Source organism: Pleurodeles waltl, chromosome 11 (genome assembly GCF_031143425.1).
Source record: "Pleurodeles waltl isolate 20211129_DDA chromosome 11, aPleWal1.hap1.20221129, whole genome shotgun sequence".
Taxonomy (NCBI): domain Eukaryota; kingdom Metazoa; phylum Chordata; class Amphibia; order Caudata; family Salamandridae; genus Pleurodeles; species Pleurodeles waltl.
The window spans coordinates 160,433,392-160,454,340 of NC_090450.1; positions in this window are offsets into that span (position 1 = coordinate 160,433,392).

Below are 20,949 nucleotides of genomic sequence, written 5' to 3' on the forward strand. Positions count from 1 at the left end.
TCTCCTCCGCCACCCCCACCGGGCTAAAGTAATTTTTCCTGATGGGAGCCCAAGCTCAGGGCCGGCTTGCGGCATTCAATAAATCTGGTGCCCGGCTTGCGCTTTGAAATGATGCAAACCGGTGATAAACGTTTTGATGCAAAACTGTGTTAGTGCAGTTTTGCACCAGAAAGTATAACTATGTGCCTAAGTGAGCTGCTGGCATTCAAGGATGGCATATAAACTGGCTTCACACCTACCAATTTGCTGGTTGGACTGAGATCTGGTGTCCCATCAGACCTCCATGTCAGCAATAACAAGAGGGAGTGTACTACTGAATAGTGGCATGAAGCATATCGGCCTACAAGAATAGAGAGGACAGAATATTTGCGGACAAAATATCAAAAGGTAAGTGTATGTAGCAAAGTTTAGATTTACTATTCCTAACACCACATCGAAGATATATGTAGAGTGAAATATAGAAATTATAGACTTACCTCAGTGGCAAAATGAAACTTGAGAGGGCCCCCCTGCAAAGCACCTGGTGGAGGTCCCCTCCTCCCGGCCCAGTCATGGGCCTGATGCCAGTGTATTGTGCTGAGGTGGCCCCCATGACATTCAGCACCCCCTGCACCATGGGAGCTGCGGGAGCCTTTGTTACACCACTGACTTACCTGTCAATATATATTTTTTAATATTTTCTCCTCGATGTTTTGTACCCTCGATATTCTGACTATGATCTATAGTATGCACACCTCTAGGGGTTGCAATTCGATTCCTGACTCATTAAAATAAATGAGATGAGAAGACTTACGTTTTTTAACGAAAATAACTTTTGCAGGGAGAAGGCTTTGCAGCTGATAGGGAGCTGCTGGTCACACCACAACAGAAACACTGCTCCCTGACCAGCCTCAGTTGTGCACCAGTCCCGTTTTCTTTAAAGTTTAGCATTTTATCTTTGTTCAACAAAAGTGATGTTTGTGTGTTTATTGCAATAACTTTATGTTTCTCGCACTGTTGCTAATATTTCTGCACTATTAGTTTTCTTGGTAATATTTTGATATTACATTTTGCACTTCATTTTGCTTGGTTGTGATTTAATGCCGCACCTTACATGGACATGAAATACATGCACAAAGGCAAACTTTAAAATGTCTCCTTTACAGCATATTTGTGAAGGTTTCTAATGTCTAGTGAACTGCGCAATTAAACCGAACTGATAGGAGTGACTGAGGTGATACAGAGAGTGCACTTGATTCCCATAACGTCAGCATGACACAGGAGAATTGAGTTCAGTGGATTGTTCTATACCATTAATCTTCCATTTCCCTTTTGTAAACTGCTTCTTAATCACTTTAAATATCACTCTCACTATCTCACTTTCAAGCTAATGCGTTTGTTGTATGACAAGGTTTTTTTTTTATTTTACTCACATGGCTGGAAATAAACCAAATGTTGTATTATTAAAACAAATGATGAATATACCTCTCATTGAAAGTGCATTAATCATGCTTTGAGATGGTGCTAGCAGCACACTTTATCTGAAATTTATTTTAAGGAACTCAGCACAGGAACCAAACAATTCCTAGTGCTTTCATTGCTATTTAGAATGTGTAGTTAGAAGAATGGTTCCCTTAACTCACACAAGTTCCTGATTTAACACTTTGAAGACCCGATTTAGAGTTTAGTATTAAATGAAATCCCGTCAATTTCTCGAGGAAGAGCTACATACACATCAGGATCCACTGCCTTAATTTTGTCGAGAAAATTCATCTAGGAGACTGTCCTCTGTTTTTTCACAGCGAGGAAGATATTTGCCACTGTGGAAAAATCTCAACTCTTACACACACTGATTTTAGGGGTGCTCACTGTACTTACCTATCCTGGAAATCTTTGATTTTTTTCTAAAGTGGAAATGGGCTGAGAAAAATGTGACAACTAGTCGATGTGCATATACTTTCAGGGAATACTCACCATAAAATGACCACTCCCTGCCCCTGGGTGCATATTACTCATAGAAATGTTTTATATATCAATTGATGATTACTAGCTAGAAAACGTACCTGGTAATTCCCTTTCACTATGTTGCTTTAGAAGGCACAGGCTGAGTCACAGTTTTCACTTAACTTACCACCCTTTCACTTGATGTAAAAGTTTCTGAAAAGTAGAGGAAACTTTTGCTTGATTAACGGGGGGGGGGGGGGGGGGGGGGTGGAGTCATCGCAAAAAGCCAAGGTTTGCATGTGGGAACTTAGAAGTAGCAAATACCTTTCAGTGACTCTTAGATGTTTTCTATACTTTGTGATTTTAACACATTAGATATGCATGAAGCTACTTTAGCATAATTATTTTACGAAATGGTATTGTTCTCACAGATTTCTATCAAGAGAAAGGTAGCCACGAGAAAGCCCGTGGGCAGCCTGCCAAGTCTACCAGAGCTGTGGAGGATCTCTCTCTGTCCATCTTCCAGTCACCCACCTATCATGCTTTGAGTTCACTGTTGAATTTTTGCATGAACTTGCTTCCTCCGACAAAGTGGAAGCACTTTCATCAGAAAGGAATGCCAGGATGGCTGCCATGTTATGCAGCCCATTCAGCATTGTCTTTGTTTTTAAAAAGTAAACCCATAAATAGAGAGTTTATTTCTGAACTTTAAGAAAATGCCCTGCTGTGTTATGTTACCAGCCTTTAAATGTTGCAAAATACTAGGGTGTCTTTCACTTCCAACATGCACGTCCTTTTTTCTTTCATAAGGAAGAAAGGACAGGAAACATATTGCTTGGACTAAAGGTGATAAGAAGAAGGTCACTGCATATGACATATTAAAAACCTTTTTTCTTATTTTTTTATTTACAGGACGAAGGGCCATATGTACGAACACATTTTCCCATAGACACAGAATGGGCAAAACTGCTTGCTACATCTGGCCCTAATTTCCACGTTGTACATATAGATAAGAGCAAACAAAATTCCCCCTATAACATGATCAGATAGCTAAGGATGTGCAAAGTTAGAATTAGGGAAGTGCAAAATTACACATGTAAGACATTTAACAAACCCACATGATAAATACGTCATGCTAAAATCAGTGGTGATGTTTGTACTTAAAATAAATAATCTAGATTTCTTTGTGTGTTCTTTTTTGCCCCCCCAAACCCTGACAAAAGGAAGGGGCCTTGTGGGCGATTAGGCTTCCGTCTTGCCCGTGGCTCCTATACCCCTGCAGGGGCCCTGATGGAGCGAGGAGGCCTACGGTGCGGCCTCCTCCTTGTTCTGATGCTCACTGGGGGCCTGGCGGAACGGGGAGCTTCAGATGAGGCTTCCTCCCCGCCTGTAGCACACCCAACAGAAAATGGGGCCCTGTGGGGCAGTGGGGCTCTGATGAGGCCTCCACTCTGCTCTTCCAAGGGCTCCTGCACTCGCCATGGTGCACAAACTTCTGTCAGCCCTCACGGGCCACAGTGGTGATCAGGCTGGAGTTGGGTCAAGTGGGTGCCCCAGGTCTGCTCCTCGGGCGTGCTTCACCCTAGGGGCACCGCTAGGAGCGCACTCACTCCAAGTTTCTTCTCTTCAAGTCCCAGGGGCACCGGGGACAGCGTTTTTCCTGGTGCTTTAACAAAACAGCCCATCTGAGATGCAGCAGTGATCTGGGTACGCCAGCAGGCACTTACAAAGCGCATGGGGCCAGAAAATAAAGCGCTTCATGAGGTCCTATGGTCCAAAAAAGGCAATACAGGCAGCTCTCTTCATGCACTGCTCACAATCATTTGCATGGGGTTTATGGGACACACAGATGGGGCACAGGGTGGCAGGGACCAGCACCAGGCCAGCTCAGAGGGTTGCAGTCAGTGGAAGTTCCTCTAAGTGACCCAGCAGGTCATAGGTCAGCACAGCAGCAGCAGTTCAAGGCGGTTCCTGGTGAGTTCCTCCAACTGCATTCTGTGTCCAGTTACAAGTATGTTTAAGTTCAGAGTGTCTCCAAATTGTGGAGAAACATCCCCTGTACTTATACTCAATTTTGCAAAGGTTTACCAAAGAGGAGGAGAGGAGGTTCCAACCAGTTATAGCTGGTTCTGGGAGTTCCCCCTCTCTCCTCCAGCACAGGCTTCAAACATCAATTGGGGCGTAAACAAGCCCTTTGTGTGAGTCCAGGGCACAACCTTTAAAGATGCAAGTGTGCCCCGCCTCCCCTTCTCTCAGCCCAGGAAGATCATTCAATATGCAGATGCACCTCTGTGACACCTCCACCCTCCCTGTGTACATGTTATCTGAAAAGTATGCACAAAGCCCAACTGTCACTCTGTCCAGACGTGGATTGGAGTCAAGCTGCAAAACACCAGTCATAAGCACACAGAAATGCTCATTTGGCATTTCAGTAATGATAATAAAAAATCCATCTTCACCAGTAAGCCACATTTCTCACTACCATTACAACCATTGCAAACATGCCTACTCTAATCCTCATAAATCAAACAATACCCCATAGACATAAGGCAGGGCATTTCCAATGCAATCCTATGAGAAGGCAGCACTCACAGCAGTAAGAAACCAAATAGGCTGTTTGTCACTACCAGGACAGGCCACGCAACCAGGCACATGTCCTGCCTTCTACACACATAGCACCCTGCCCATCCGGCTAGCTAGGGCCTACCTTAGGGGTGACTTACATGTAGTAAAAAGGGAGTTCTGGGAGTGGCAAGTAAATTTAGATGCCACTGTGAGTACTGCCGCCTAGTACACAAGGGAGGGGGGAGGAAAAAAAGAGTGACACACACATGCAACACGCAACACCCCCACCCTCAACACCATACACACAACCAGATGCACAAACATAACATATTCACCCCGTACACCTCAGGAATAATGCAAGGACTAAATTACTGTAAGAAAGTGAGTGTAATACAATAAAATACTAGGAATAAGTGCATCAAATACAAACGTACATACATCTATACAAATGTTGGGACACTGCCCAGTCCTCAATGTCCGTGGGCCACAGGATCACAACACATAGGCCAAGGCCCCACCTCACTCCTGCAACAACACAGAGAGAACACTGCAAGGGCATCAGGTCGAAAATACACAGGTGCCTCAGGGGGACGGGGAATGGGGGGGTGACTGAGCCGGAAGATGGTACAACACCACTGGTTCTGGAGGGGGCTACATGCCCTGTGCGATGTCCTGGGGAGTGCAAGGCCACAGTCTCTCAAGTAGGAGGTTTGCTCACTGCTTGGTCCTGGGGAGTGCAAGGCCACAGTCTCTCAAGTGGGAGGTTTGCCAACTGCTTGGTCCTGGGGAGGGAAAGGCCACAGTCTCTCAAGTGGGGGGTTTGCCCACTGCTTGGTCCTGGGAAGTGCAAGGCCACAGTCTCTCAAGTGGGTGGTTTGCCCACTGCTTTTTCATGGGGAGTGTAAGGCCACAGTCTCTCAAGTGGGTGGTTTGCCCACTGCTTGGTCCTGGGGAGTGCAAGGCCACAGTCTCTCTAGTGGGTGGCTACTTCCACTGGTTCTGGAGGTGGCATTGTGCCCAGTGTGCTCCATCCTGGGAAGGATGGGGTGAGTGGATGGCTTTTTCCTCTGGTTCTGGAGGGAGCATTGTGCCCTGTGATGCAGATCTTTGGGAGTGCAAGGTCACAGTCTCTCATCTGGGTGTCAGACCCACAGGATTTGCAGGTGCCAGACGGCATAACAGCCCATGGATGCAGGACTACACACTGTCCGCCAGCGGTGATGGCTGCTCAGTGGTGGCAGTGGCGGTGCTGGTGTCGGTGCTGGCAGTGGTGGGAGGAGGCTCCAGCACATCCCCTGCAGCCTCGAACGGCTGCCCATTGGGGCTGCTGCTGGCAGTGGTGCTGCTGGTTGAGCTGGCAGTGGTGGGGTGGGAGGCTCCAGTACATCCCCTGCAGCCTCAGACGGCTGCCCACTGGGGCTGCTGTCAGTGGTGCTGCTGGTTGAGCTGGCAGCGGTTGGGGGAGGCTCCAGCCCATCCACTACAGCCTTGGAAGGCGGCCCACTGGGACTGCTGATTCTGGGAGTGGTGCTGGTGGCTGTGCTGGTGGCAGTGCTAGCAGTGGTGGGAGGAGGCTCCAGCCCATTCCCTGCAGCCTCGGACGGCTGCCCACTGGGGCTGCTACTGCTGTCAGTGGTGCTGGTGGCGGTGCTGGTGACAGTGCTGACAGTGGTGGGGGGATGCCCCAGCCCTTCCCTTTCAGCCTTGGACGGCTGAACCACCATGGTTGGTGGTGGGAGCTCCGAATGAGTCCCAGCACCAGACCTCCTGTCCTTCCTGGCTGTGGATGCAGGCCCTTTGCCCTTCCTGTCACCAGCCGGGGATTGCACCTTGCCCTTCCCTGTAGCAGCTGGGGGTGCCTCTTTGCCCTTCCTAGCCGCTGCTGTCGTTGCCTCCTTGCCCATCCATGTTGCAGCTGGGGTGCCTCCTTGCCCTTCCTAGATGCTGCTGGTGTTGCCTCCTTGCCCTTCCCTGTCGCAGCTGGGTGATCCTCCTTGCCCTTCCTAGACCCTGCCGATGCTGGCACCCTTTCAGTGTGGCTGCCTGGTGCCCAGGATCCTCTCCCATCTGCAGTAGCTGTCGACACTACTGTGGCCGTGGACTGGGTGGCTGAGTTGCTCGCTTGGTTTCTGACCACCCTGGCCCCATGAGAAGGACGAGGGGAAGTGGTAGGGAAGAGGTTAAGGGTCAGAGGAAATGTTTTTTAAGGACATTGGCGTGGGAAGAGGGTGAAGGTTTGGGAGTGGAGGAAGAGGAAGTGGTTGTAGGAGGTGTCTGCTAAATTTGGGTGCAGGTGCATGGGCTGGATGCTGTTGTGAGGTGGATGGCTGTTGGGTGTCTGAGTGCTTGCATTTGTGTACTTCGGGAGGAGGGAGCACAGACACAGTATGAGAGCACAGAGGGGATGTGTGCATGGATGTGGGGGTGGTGACTGCCAGTGAGGGGTGTGTATTGATAGGTGTGCTGGTGATGGAGGTAGTGGATGAGGATGTAGTGCATGCAGGTGTAAGTGTAGACGCTACTGGGAGGGAGGTGGATGATGAGGAGGAGGGGGACACAGTGGAGGCAGTGGATGTTGGTATGTCTGCATCCGGATGGTGTTTGTGGGAGTGCTGTGGGATGATGTGTGGTGCTTGTGTTTACCTGAACCACTCCTGTGTGTTGTCCTGGGTGCATGCTGGTCTGCCTGTGTGCTTAGGATAGGTTGAGGTTGAGGGGAATGGGACTGAGTAGAGGAAGTTGGAGGGGGGAGGCTAGAAACAGGGACAATGGCTGCCATCAGGGAGGAAGCCAGAGCCTGGATTGATCTCTGTTGGGCCACCATGCCAGAGTGAATGCCCTCTAGAAATGTGTTTTTTTGTTGCAAATGGGCTGCCAGCCCCTGGATGGCATTCACAATGGTTGACTGCCCAACAGAGATGGATCACAGGAGGTCAATAGCCTCCTCACACAGGGCAGCAGGGCTAACTGGGGCAGGGCCTGAGGTGCCTGGGGCGAAGGAGATGCCCACCCTCCTGGGTGAGTGGGACGAGAAACACGCTGAGGGGCTGCTGGGAGGGTGGTGCTGGTACAGGGGTGCAGCTGTACCTGTAGTTGGGGTGGGCACAGAGGTGTCCACCACCACCAGGGAGCTTCCATCGGAGGATGAATCACTGTCAGAACTGTCCCCGCCAATCTCCGCTGTGGTGCTCCCCTCGCCCTCCGTCCCACTGGTGCCCTCACCGTCGGTGGATTCGACCTCCTGGGCCCTGTGGGATGCAGCTCTCCCCGTCGTCGGTGCCTCTCCTCCTCCACCATATGATGCTAATGCACATAAGGAGAGGGTGACAAAACAAAAAAGTTTGGACGAGACAAAGGATACACTTGGTCAATTGGGGCAACAACACCACCATTGGTGTACATGACACACACACACAGGGAACAGCCCTACTCACTAGGCAATGGACTACCAATCACAATGCTAGTCACCAGCCCATGAACAGGGATATCTAATGCCAATTGTAGCTGAGACCCAGAGAACCCTGCCCAATAGTGGATGCCTACTAGCTTGGTTGGAGGAGGTTTACATCAGACCGTGCCCAACAAGGGACCTACCCTTTAATGTCCGGCCTGGCCCAGGGGCAACCACTGGCCTACATCCCCCACCCGGATGCCACCCCACCACGTGCAAGTAGTAATTTGGGAAACTGTACTCACCCCCTTGTGGCTGCTGTGATGCCCCCAAGCGCCCATCCAGCTTCGGATAGGCCACCATCAGTATGCAGGCCATCAGGGGGGTCAGTGTTCGACGGGCACCTCTTCCTCGTTGGGAGGCCATCCCCAGCTGGGCCTCCACGGTCTTCCGTGCCCAGCGTCTCAGGTCCTCCCACCGTTTCCGACAGTGGGTGCTCTGCCTGCTGTAGACCCCCAGGATCCGCACTCCCTTGGCACACCATATGCTCTTTTTTTGATGGGCGCTGACCTGCAGAGAAATACACATAGGAAATGGTACCACCATAGCCCTCACATGCCCTTATGCACAGACATGGCCCACCATACATGCAGCACGCTGCCCAGGGCCCTTCCACCAACCCCCCTACACAAGGCCCTCACACACAGCACTCCATGCATTCATGCTCCATGCATCGTGCTCACAGTGTACTCACCTGTTGGTCTCGAGGCCCATACAGCATTCTGTACTGGGGTAGGACCCCATCCACCAGTCTCTCCAACTCCGCAGCGGTGAAGGCAGGGGTCTTTTCCCCAGTGACACGAGCCATGGTCGGTTCCAGACATGGTCGGTTCCAGACACAGGTCACAGCAGCACTTGCAGTGTAGTTCCTCTCCTGTTGAAGGTCAGGTAGCAAGTGAGTGAACAGATGGAAAATGGCAGTCACATCCGTGGCGGTGCGTACCGTCACCGTCAGTGTACATCACTATTGGTCACCGTAACCCATATGGCCCAATGGTATCCAATGAGTAGTTGCACAGCGGTTCTCGACCGCCTCCTGTAACGGCTCACAACATCAGCAGAATTACCTCATTTTCTCCTGTCCCTCCATACAGGACAGGCAGACTCCATTTCAGGGGGGGAAGGCCATGGCACCTAACTACGTCACAGAACACATAGGCACCAGTTGGGCCTTTCCAACAATATACTGTTACAGTCACAACATGCAATGCAGTGCAGTGCTTGGAAATAAGGAATACTGACCAGCTGCTCACCGTTTTGCCCCCTAGATTGCAACTTCTGTGGATTAATAGGAGATGGAGACATTCCCCATGTACAGGCATCTAGTGGACTTGGAAACAATGGAGGGCAGGCACATTATCCTCACCTATACACTGGACAGGGCCACGAGCACAGAGCTGTGTGCCCAATTGGAGCCTGACCTGATATCTGCTATCTGTCAGCCCACCGGGACCCCCCTCTTGTGCAAGTCCTATCTGGGCTCCATTTCCTGGCAACTGGCTCCTTCCAAGTGACAATGGGCTTGGAAGCAGGAATGTTACATCCAATGTTCTCAATAGTGCTGACCAGAGTGTTGTCTGCCCTGGTTAAACACATGCGCAGCTACATTGTTTTCCCCCAGGTGGAGGATTTGGCCACAGTGAAAGCAGAGAAATTAACAGGTGTTCAGAAATCGAAAGAGCTTTCACTCTGTGAATGTGCAGATAGTGTGCCTGGCAGACCAGTACATCTACCATGTCAATGCAAAGTATCCTGGGTCTGTGCATGATGCATTTATCCTGAGGAATAGCAGCATCCCATATGTGATGGCTCAATTCCAGAGGCGCCGGGTGTGGCTAATAGGTGAGCCCTGGTTCCCACCAAGTGGATGTTGTGTATGGGTATGGGTATGGAATGGGCCCTAAGGGATAGTGTGTGGCTAACAGTTGTCCCTCGATATTTGCAGGTGACTCTGGTTACCCCAACCTATCATGGCTACCGACCCCTGTGATGAATCCCAGGACAAGGGCAGAGGAACGTTAAAATGAGGAACATGAGTGAACAAGAAGAATCATAGAAAGGACATTCGGCCTCCTGAAGACCAGATTTCGTTGCCTCCATCTAACAAGTGGATCCCTGTACTACTCGCCCAAGAAGGTCTGCCAGGTAATCGTGACATGCTGCATGTTGCACAACCTTGCCCTGAGATGCCATGTGCCTTTTCAGCAGGAGGAGGAGGCTGGAGATGCCCATGTGGCAGCAGTGGACCCTGTGGACAGTGAGGTTGCAGAGGCAGAGGATGAGGATGAGGACAACAGAACATCAGTCATCAGACAGTACTTCCAATGACACACAGGTAAGACAGTGTTACTTCACATTTCAATGACATTTTTGGAAATTTCTGTGGCACTGGCATGCTGTTATTTCCCACTTCTATGCCCACTTACTGTACCCTTAGGCAATTCATTTTACAGATGTTGGTGACCTCACATATGCTCCTGGTGTTATCACTGCAGCCAGCTACAGGTCATACACCTATGCTCATTTTCTGTACAGTTGAATTGCAATGTCTGTACCTGTTGAAATGAATACATACTTAAAAAATTTGACATACTCAAAAGTTCTTTTTTTTCCAAGGGTGTTTATTGAAGTTCTAAAATATGGAGTGTCAAGTGCAATGGGATGGGGTGATGGTGGAGGAAAGTCCTGGGTATAGTTCCAGTCTATTTGCAGCACAGGTGCATTGTCCAAGGGGACATAGGAAGGAGAGCAATGGCAGTTCAAGGTGGACAGGGTGACAGAGTGGGACACAAGGGTGACAAGCAGGAGCGTCTCATTTCCTGACGGGTGTCTTGGCAAGTGTCTCTGGCTTCTGTCTGGATTGCAGGGAACATTTGCGGGGTGGTTCACCTTCTGCAGGGGTAGGGCTGCTGGTGGCCTGTTGCTCGTGTGGCGGGGCCTCCTGGCCACTAGCTGCAGAAGAGGTGGAAGGCTTTTCAGATATCTGGCTAGTGGCAGGGACCCGCTGGGGTTAGACTGCCTCCCTCATAAGGTAGGCCATGTCTGCCGGCACCCCTGCAATGGAGACCAGGATGTTGTTAATGGTCTGCAAGTCCTCCCTGATCCCCTGGTACTGTCCCTCCTGCAGCTGACTGTTCTCCTACACATTGTCCAGGATCTGGCCCATCGTCTCCTGGGAATGTTAACATGCTCCCAGGATCTCCTCAAGTGCCTCCTGGAGTGTCGATTCCCTGGGCCTGTCTTCCCCCTGGCATACAGCAGCCCTCCCAGTTTCCCTGTTGGCCTGTGCCTTTGTCCCCTGAACCGTGTGACCACTGCCACTGACACCAGGTCCCCGATTGTCTTGGGTATGAGGTGTGGCTTGGGGTCCCTGTAGCAGTGGTCAGAGGTGTGAATATGCTGGGTGGGTGCTGTGGTGGTGTTTCCTGATGGGGGAGGCTCTGTGGTGGTGTGTGACTAGGCCTGGGTAACCTGCTGTCCAGAGGTCCCTGATGGGCCAGGTTGGTCATCCAGATCCAGAAGACCGGAGTTGCTGTCATCACTGTGGGCCTCTTCTGTGGGGGGACTGGATATTGCTGGCACCTCATCTCCACACTGACATTGGCTGGGGTACCTGTGAAGATATAAATGCTGTGTTATTGTTTCTGTGTCTGACATATTGTGCCTCCGTGGCTTGCCCTCTTTGGTTGTATTTGCCCTGGCAGCTTTCACTTGTGTAAGTTGGTATATGGTGGGTTGACTGATTCTCTCTAGTGTGCATACTTTAGTGATAGGTGTCCATGCAGGTCTGTGAGTGGTGTCCATGCATTGGTATGGCATGCAGGACTTAGCATTGGGATAAGTGAGATGTGATGGTGGGGTGTGTGGGAAGTGGTGAAGTGATGGGAGTGAGGGTGAGGGTGGGGATATGTGATGGCATGCAGGTAGGGGGGTAGTAGTAGTAGTATAGAGTTGACTTACCAGAGTTCAGTTCTCCTCCTACTCTGGCAAGGCCCTCAGGATGAATGATTGGCAAGACTTGCTCCTCCCATGCTGTTAGTTGTGGAGGCGGAGGTGGGGGTCCACCGCCAGTCCTCTGTACAGCGAGTTGGTGTCTTGCTGAAATGGAACGTACCTTCCCCATAGGTTGTTCCACCTTTTCCTGATGTCATCCCTAGTTCTTGGGTGCTGTCCCACTGGGTTGACCCTGTCCACGATTCTCCGCCATAGCTCCATCTTCCTAGCTATCAATATCTGCTGCACCTGTGCTCCAAATAGCTGTGGCTCTTCCCTGATGATTTCCTCCACCATGACCCTTAGCTCCTCCTTGGTGAATCGGTGGTGTCTTTGTGGTGCCATGGGTGTTCTGTGAGGTGTGTAGGTGAGGGTGTGTATGGTGATGTGTTGGGGTGTGTGATGTGGGGTGCGTGAGTGGTGTATGGGTGTAAGTAGTGTGTGGCTCTGGTTTTGTCTGTGGTCTTGGTGCCTGCTCGTGCCAATGGTTTGTATTCATGAAGGGTTGTGGGTAATGTGGGTGTGTGTTTTATAGTCATGTGGGTGTGATATGTGTGTCATTTGTATGTTGTTTGAATTGTCCAATGTGATGTTATTTTGTATGTGTGTGTGTATTTTGAGAGCGATGGTATGTACCGCCAATGGTTTACAACCGCTGAATGTCCACCGTGGTGATTCGTGGGTCATAATGTGGTGGGTGTTATTCTGTTGGTGTAACGGTGTGGGTTTTGATACCACCACTTTATCACTGACCTTTGGACTGGGAGATTTGTGCATGTGGCTGAATAGTGACGGATTGGTGTATGTGTGTCATAATATGGTGAACGGATATCCGCTTTGGAGGTGGTAAGTTGGCAGCAGTCAGCGTGGCGGTAAGTGTGATTTACCGCCAATGTCATAATGAGGACCTATATCTTTTCCGATCCATTCCCTTAGAGTTTAATAGAGTCTGGTTGGCCAAGTTAGAGGCAAATGATATCACCTTCTTGTGGAGTTATACCAAACCCACAAGGGCTTTGAGATTTATGACTCTCCCAATTTTATGCTATACTAATATGCGTGCTTTTTGCAACACATGAATATATTAATTACTGGAGAAACAGAGGGGTGTAACTATGCAGAGTCTCCTTCTATCTATGAAATGATGCTCGGTTCTGAGGCTAAAGGTTGTTTCTTGAAACATATATAAGCTAGCTACTTAAAAAAAAAAAAAAAGATTTAAGGCTTTAGGGGCTTCTTACACAATATGAGTGCAGCTAAAACAGCTGTTGCCCATAGGGAGGATTAACCTTTGTACTCTTTTGTCTGCCTCACCACCCCTTCCCTGTTTTTTTTCAAAGCCCCATCTTGGATAACTGGAGACAGCGAGGGATAACTACAGTTGGCGTTTTATATGCCAAAAATCTACTTAAATCATTTATGGAATTAGAGACTCAGTGAGAGGTGCATCAGAACCAATTCTTTAAGTTTATGCAAATCCGAGATTTTCTCTATTGCCGTAAAAAGGAACTGCCCTTATGGATACGATTCCAATAATAGAAGCGATCAGGTGTAGGGACAGCATTAGGACACTCTGCACCTTATTAGTAGATATTTAGAATGATGAACTCACTCTCCAGAATGAAAAATTGGTTCTTAGTCTTGGTAAAGAAGGCTATGGTAGAAAAAACTTTTTTTTACAACTATTTTAAAATCCAAACCTGCAAGACGCTATTAAATTTGTATTTTACGCCGGCCAAGGTCTAAAGGTAATGTGGCTCTGATGGGAAATGTAATTGCTGTGTGGGTGCGGAGGCTGAGAAGATTCACATGTTTTTCGCCTGCCCCAAGTTGAAGCCTCTGTTTCTAGCAATGGAGCAGTTTTGCAGTGTTATTATCAAGAGGAGGAATAGTCTTACACCAGCATTAGTGCTACTAGGGTTGGTGGACTCTGTGGAAGAAAATGGACGTGCAAAAAAGGAAAGGTATTCTCTATTTATTGCTATAGCAATAATTTGGCTTTGTATAGCCTCGGACTGGTTAAAAACTGAGCCCCCAACGTTCGAAAATTGGAGAGGGAGATTGTTGGCCATCCATATTATGGAATTGAGTTTATACAGGCTCAAAGGCTATAGGAAGTGACGTTGGGGGGAACGTATTTGGTCAGCACTGACTAACTGGTCGGAAAATATTACTGTCTGAGACAGGGGCATTAGACCGTGCCTTTGTTTGCTTATGCTTAATTTGCTTCCTGGCCTCTATTGCAATTTTTGTCTCCGAGCCGTTTTCTGCATTCAGGGATGGGAGGAGGACAAATGTGTAATTCTGCAGCACCTCCTCTGACCCTCTGGAATTTATGGTGCTATTCACTACAAGATTTTCAGTTTCCTTATCCCTCTATCATAGGTGTTTTGCCTGAGTCAAGATTGGTATCTGAAGGTGGAAGGATGTGGTAGGTTTTGTACTGTAAGGAAAGTCCTGTAGGAGTCCCAGGTTTATGTTTTTGCCCTATTTTTTCTCTCGTTTTCTGTTTCTTTTTTTATGGTTCTGTTGTAAATAATGAACAACTCTTACTTTAGATGTAGGTTTGCCTTGCCCTCAAATAAAAAATAAAAAAATAAATACAAAAAAGGAATTACAAATAGTGGCAGAACACTGCAGTTCCATAGTTTTTCAACCATACATTTTGGCTGCTAAAGGTAGGTGAAATCCTTCTAAAGCAGAAGAAAACATGGAGTCGAAACACCAATTATCACATGCTTCCTCCCACTACCCTGCAATCTAAGGTTATCACACCCATAAGAATGACCAATGTCAATAATATTAGTAACTCCAGAGAGTAGATTACCAGGGTTATTAGTGGCATAAATATAATGGGCCCCCTCAACACCACTACTTTGAATGGGAAAGGAGACTTTGAGCTAGTAATCACAAAAGTATGTATCCCAGCACCTGGTTGGTCTGAACAGAGAACCCCATGTTTAGCATGAGAAGCATGGTGCCTAACTTGAATATATTACATTCTCATAGTAATCCATCTGTAGGAGGCATTTATATGCTGTTGCAAGCAAGGATACATAAAGGTTTCCTTAACTGGGTGTTAGACTATGTTGATGAGGTGACATTTTAAGAAACAAAAGCTGGCTCTTGTGCAGGAGAAATCATCTACCAACAAAATTGACAGCATTAATGTTGACTACGTGAAATTCCTAGTCTGAGATCACCAGTGTAATTTTTGATTGGGTTGCTTGGCTTTGTATAATAGAATATAATTCAAATGGTGCTATTCTGTCCTGCAGCTGGCCTTGTTTCTGCTGCTCTTAGTCTAGTGGTGATATTCAGTGATTTGTCATTGTCAAATACATGTGTAGCCATTGCACTTCACACTTCATTTTTGTAATTGCGTCAACACATCTCTAAATGATGAACACCTTGACAATAATGCTGTTGTATTGAAGGCTTTATTAATTTGTGTTGATTCCCTCACAATTACATCTTAACAGCATAAAAGCACCCTACATGAGTGTTGAGGAAAATGCAAATTAATTACTGAATGGAACAGGGAATTATATATAAAACTGTTGTATTTTCTCGGGAAGAATACAAGGGGGAACAAATTAAATATTTTTATTCTACAAGATATGCAAAATATATTGAAAGCAAATGTTTGTTTTGCCCTGTTCACCATCACAAGAGCTGATAGATAATAGTTACAAAACTGAACAATCTCGTAACTGTGCGTTCTCCTAAAAAACAAAATACAATGTTTAACGCCAGATCAGCAGAAAGATACTGAGTAGGAAATTGTAAAGTGTTTATCTTTCCTCAACTAAAGTGAAAACTCTTCTAACAAAATGAACTACCCAAAGTTTGGCACAAGTATAGACAATATATATATTAGTTTTGCAATGAAAAGAGAATAGTGCCTGGGTCTTAGAAATTGCATCTCTAGTTGGCAGAGGTATGCACCCTGTCCAAGTAGAAACCACACTGCTAGTTAGGGTAAGATAGTTACACACCATAAAGTATTCTGTGCTCACCATCTGGTAGCTTGGCACAGCACAGGTAAGCTTAACTTAGGAGGCAATGTGTAAAGTATTTGTGTAACACTGAAAACAGTGAAAACACCACACAAAAGACACCACACCTAGTTAGAAATAAAGGGCTTAATTTTATGACCAAAGAGACAAAAATCCACTAAGTAGAAGTAGAAATATGAATGTTTAAATATATCCGCAAATATAGGGCCTCATTTAGATATTGGCAGAATCGCTCCCACCGTTGTTTTTACGTAGGTCAACCCATCCACCGGCTAGGTGGTCCGCCTGCTCTATTTAAATGCTGGTGGGCTATAGACGAAAGATCGTTTACGATCTGCCATCACTGCCAAAATTTTACACCTGTATCAATGGTGGGAAAGGCAAAAGCAGCTGGCGGCGGGAGCACAGCTGTTTTTACCACCAGGCCAATCATGAAGTGTCTTGCCACCGACGTAACTATGGCAGCTAAATCTCTACACCTGAGTGGTATAATTAAAGGCATTTAAGGTTGAAACTTACCTTTTTTCTACTTTACACTCTCCTTGCCTCCATGAACCCGATTGTACAAGTCCTACCTTTGCTGCTGCTACTGGACTATGATGAAAATCAACCACATTGTCTCCAGAACCAAAGGTAAGTGAATGTTTTACCTGTTACCATCAGAATTGTCTGTATACTTTAGCTCAGGACCCATGCATTTTTCAAGCAATGGGCCAATAATGTCCAATGTATTTGTGTGCAATGTGGCAGTTTAAGAAAGTTAAAGAAACACACCTCTGTATTTTATTTACATTTACCAGTTTGTTCCAAACTGCCGTCATGCTAACAAAAACATGAATCCCAAACATTAATCCCAAATTCAAAATGTGTGTATTTAATCATTTTCCATAAAATACCAAATCAGATATATATATATTGTAAATAGATAAAGCTAATAAAATGTAGTAATTGCACTACATTATACAACAAGTGGGTTAACAAGAAATGTGCATTCAATGTCACCTCTAAACTTAAAACATGTCATGTATGTATTAATATCACATTTCCTCTTATCTAGTGCATTTTCTGTTAATCATTAGATTTCATTTAATTCAAAAGTGTTTTTTCATGTGTAATGAATATGCCTTTATTATTAAAACCTAACATTAAAAATAAAACACCTGCAATCACAAATTCCAAAAATATAAACATGTTTACTTTTGGTGTAAATGTCCATTACCATGATGAATGCTTGCACCAAAATTACCACATCCATCACAAATGTTCATCACTAATATATTCACTTTATAAGTATGTCAAAAACCTGTGTTTGTCACTGTCATAAATGAAATTAAGTTTGTGTTACTCACATATGTATTAATAACATTGTCATCAATCAATTAGTATTAATTTAACAATAATGTCCGGAAAACTTTGTGAAAATATATGATAATTTATTCAACAAATGAGCTATGTCTCTCAGAATCAATCACGTAACAAAGCATGATAATAACTGTCCATTAAATATGTGGGTACACAGTTGGGGCTTCTGGCCTCCAAGTTGCCTCCTAATGACATTGTCAGTGACAAACTCCTCACTAAGAAGAAATTAGTGGGCAGAGCAGGCACCTCAATGATCTTTTTGGGTGGGTGTGTTTCGGTTTCTTAGGGGTCAGGGACAGATCAGCAGTAAAAGCAGACAGAGCAGAAGGGGTAAAATGGGTGGTAGAGGATGGGGTTTAAGAGTTAGTGGTAGCTGAAGTATGTGTTGAGTGTGTTTTGATCTGTTTTTCAGGTACATGTGTGTATGGTGTATGTGTTGTCTGTTTTGGTGTGTGTTTCTTTGAAGGTGTGTGGTGTTCGACACATGTGTGTACATTTGTGTTTAGTGGGTGTTGCTGCGCGTGCGCTTTTCCGTGAGTTTGTTTATTTGGATGAGTGTGATATTGAGGTGGTTGGTGTAGTGTGTGTGTCTGTATGTGTTGTAGATGCATGTGTGTCTGATTTATGTTTGGATGTGTGTGGTTTTGTAGGTGTACAGTATACAGGTATTTGTTAGTGTATGTGTTTAGCGGGTGTTGTTTTGCATGTAGGTGTGTGTGTGTGTCTGTGTGTGCCTGTGTGTGCGTGTGAGTGGAACTGTGTGTGTTTTGATGAGATGGATGTTGTGGTTGTGATGTCTGTGCTGGTGGCTGTGGGTGTGTTGGTGGTTGCGGTGTTAGTGCATGTGTCTTTGGTGATGGGTGTTGTGGTGGTTGTGGGTGCTGCTGTGGTGCTTGTGGGTATGGTGGTTTTTGTGGTACCAGTGGGTGTAGTATCAGTAGTGTATGTCTGTGGGATGGGTATATGTTTGTGTTTCTTGGTGTCTTTGTGTATATGTGTCGGTGTGCTGCTTTTGTCTGTTGGAGATAGTGCATCCAAGGAAGGGAGTGTGCTCGGGATTGGGATGGGAGTTGGAATTTGGGATGAGGAAGGAACTGGAGTAGGGGTACAAGGGTGGGCCAGTTGCGGGCAAAATTGTCTGAAGTCGAATGTACAAAATACAACTGGCATCTATAAGGTTAATGTGTCCAGATTCTAGTTCACATATTGAATGGTAGTCAAACAGTGGAGGAAAGTAGGTTCTTCATCTCTTGCTGGTAGTGTTGGAGGCCTCAACATCTTCTTCTGGTGCTCTGGATGAATGTCCTCTCATGGGGGGGTCCACAGTTGCAGGGACTAAAGTTGTTTCAGGTGTTTGTGCTTGTGAGAGGGCAACCCTTTCTGTGGCTGAGGAAGGTGTAGTGGGCACAGATGTTGTGGGGCCACTGAAAGGGGTCGATGTTGCTGGGAAGGTCCTGCATATATGGTGGTAAATGTCAAACAGCACCTCAGTCAGGGAGCTCAAATTTCAGTTTAGAGTTTGCATCACTACATGGTGCTCATTATGCAACTGCTTCATGTCCCAGAGCTCTGGAAGGACTGGCCCATCATGGCTTGGGACTGGTGTAGAGCTACCAATGCTTGATCAATGGAGGTCTGGGTGACAGTGTACCCGGTGACCTCACTTTGCTGGCCCACAGATTCCCTCCCACATATCCTATCCCCACTACCCAGTGTCCTTCAACCAGACACACTGGGTCCTGTCTCAACCGGAGGTGGTAAAATAATTCATTAAATAATCCACTTTTTATTCATTGCTTAAAAGTGGTTTGAGGATTGCCTGACATTTTGAAAGTTGTGCATATATGGAAGATAAGAGAGAATGACCAACATCAAATTACAGACATATTTTCCAGATACAAACACGGGGCATCATGGCAGTTGTAGTCCTTCCACTACTTGCCATTACCAGCACTTAGAAATTGTAAGTTGACCATTTTAGTAAAATATATGTAGTGAAGATGTACACATTTACAAAATTATGACATTTGAAATTTGTTATAAGATAAAAAAATGACTTACAATCACCATACGTTCACAGTATAATGGATGGGATTTTAAACCTGTTATCTTAGCTCCAAAAAAACAAATTCATACAAACAAACAAGTAATCAAATACAAGAAATGATCAATGAAGAACACCAAACATAATGACCACACATATTACGCAGTAGTAAAAGGGGTGATGGTGCCATAATGCTAATAATTTGAAGATGACAATAGATTTCTGATTGTTAAAAGTTAACTTATTTGTTTAACAAGGGTGGAAAACACATTATGTACAACTAAAGTAAGAGAAAAACAGCATTTATGGTTAGTGAGACATTCAAAACTGTTAGTTACTAGTCTCCACTCCACTAGGGATTCCTGTCAAGCCTTCAGGATGAAGGTTCTGCAAGACCTTCTCCTCCCAGAGATACAGTTCTAACAGGGGGTCTGGGAGAACCACCACCAGTCCTCTCAGCCTCCAGGTGATACTTGGAGACCATGGAACTTACTCTCCCCCAGAGGTCATTTCACCTCGTCCTAATGTTCTCAGGTGTGTGCAGGTTGTTTGTTACAACATTCACCCTGTCAACTATTCTGGACCACATTTGCCTCTTCTGCGATATGGTTGTACTGTGTACTTGGGTGCCAAACAATTGTAGCGCTACGCTAATGATTTCATTTACCATGACTGACAATTCTCCCTCTGTAAAACTGTAAAATGCAGATTTTTCCTCCCTGCCACTATGAGTAACTAGAAATACATGAAATAGTAGCCCACGAGTTCATGAAAAAAATAAAAAATGAAACAAATGAAAAATGAACAAAGGGAGTTAAAAAAATATCACAACTTGATTCCTGAGTAGCAAAATCAGAAACAAAATGTTGTTCTGCATTGGAATGGCAATGGGTCATGGTCTGAAATAGAATGTCTTTTATAGTGTGGTGTGATGGTGTTCACAATTGGCTAATATAAATCCAGTGTGAGCTGCTGGCATCTTTTGAATAGCCACAGCCAATATACAATGTGGAGAGGGTCCCGCACTGGACTCCCGCCACAGGAATATGCCCCCAGACCAATGCCAGCACTACTGTTAAATCTAAATATGCTTGGCGCAATCTCACCACCCTGACAGCAACAGAGTACTTTTAGCCAGCATTGGAGTCTGCTGTGTTTTACGGGGACCAACCTTGCTCTGCTGAAACAGTACCTTGTTGGAGGGTTACTTCGACTTCAAGGGTCGAGATGCAGGGAGTAGTGATGCGATGCATCAGTTCTGATCCTTCAGGATTCACACGCAATACATTTCCATTGCACTGCACACTCAAGGATGTGGCATCATCAAGCAGCCCTTGATGCAGATATTGCATCATCGTCGAGCTGAGCAGCTGATGATGGGATGTCTTCAGCTTCAGTGGCGATGCAACAGCCTCAGGGGCAGATGAAACAGTACTGATGGCGCAATCGGCAATGCAATGTCCTCATCCTTGGGTGAAGCGGCGATTCGTCGGTGTCAAGTGGGGGATACATCAGTTCCAACCAGCGCAATCAGAAATGCACAGGTTCTGGCAGTTGTCACACTTTATACCCACTTCCAAGGTCCAGGACTG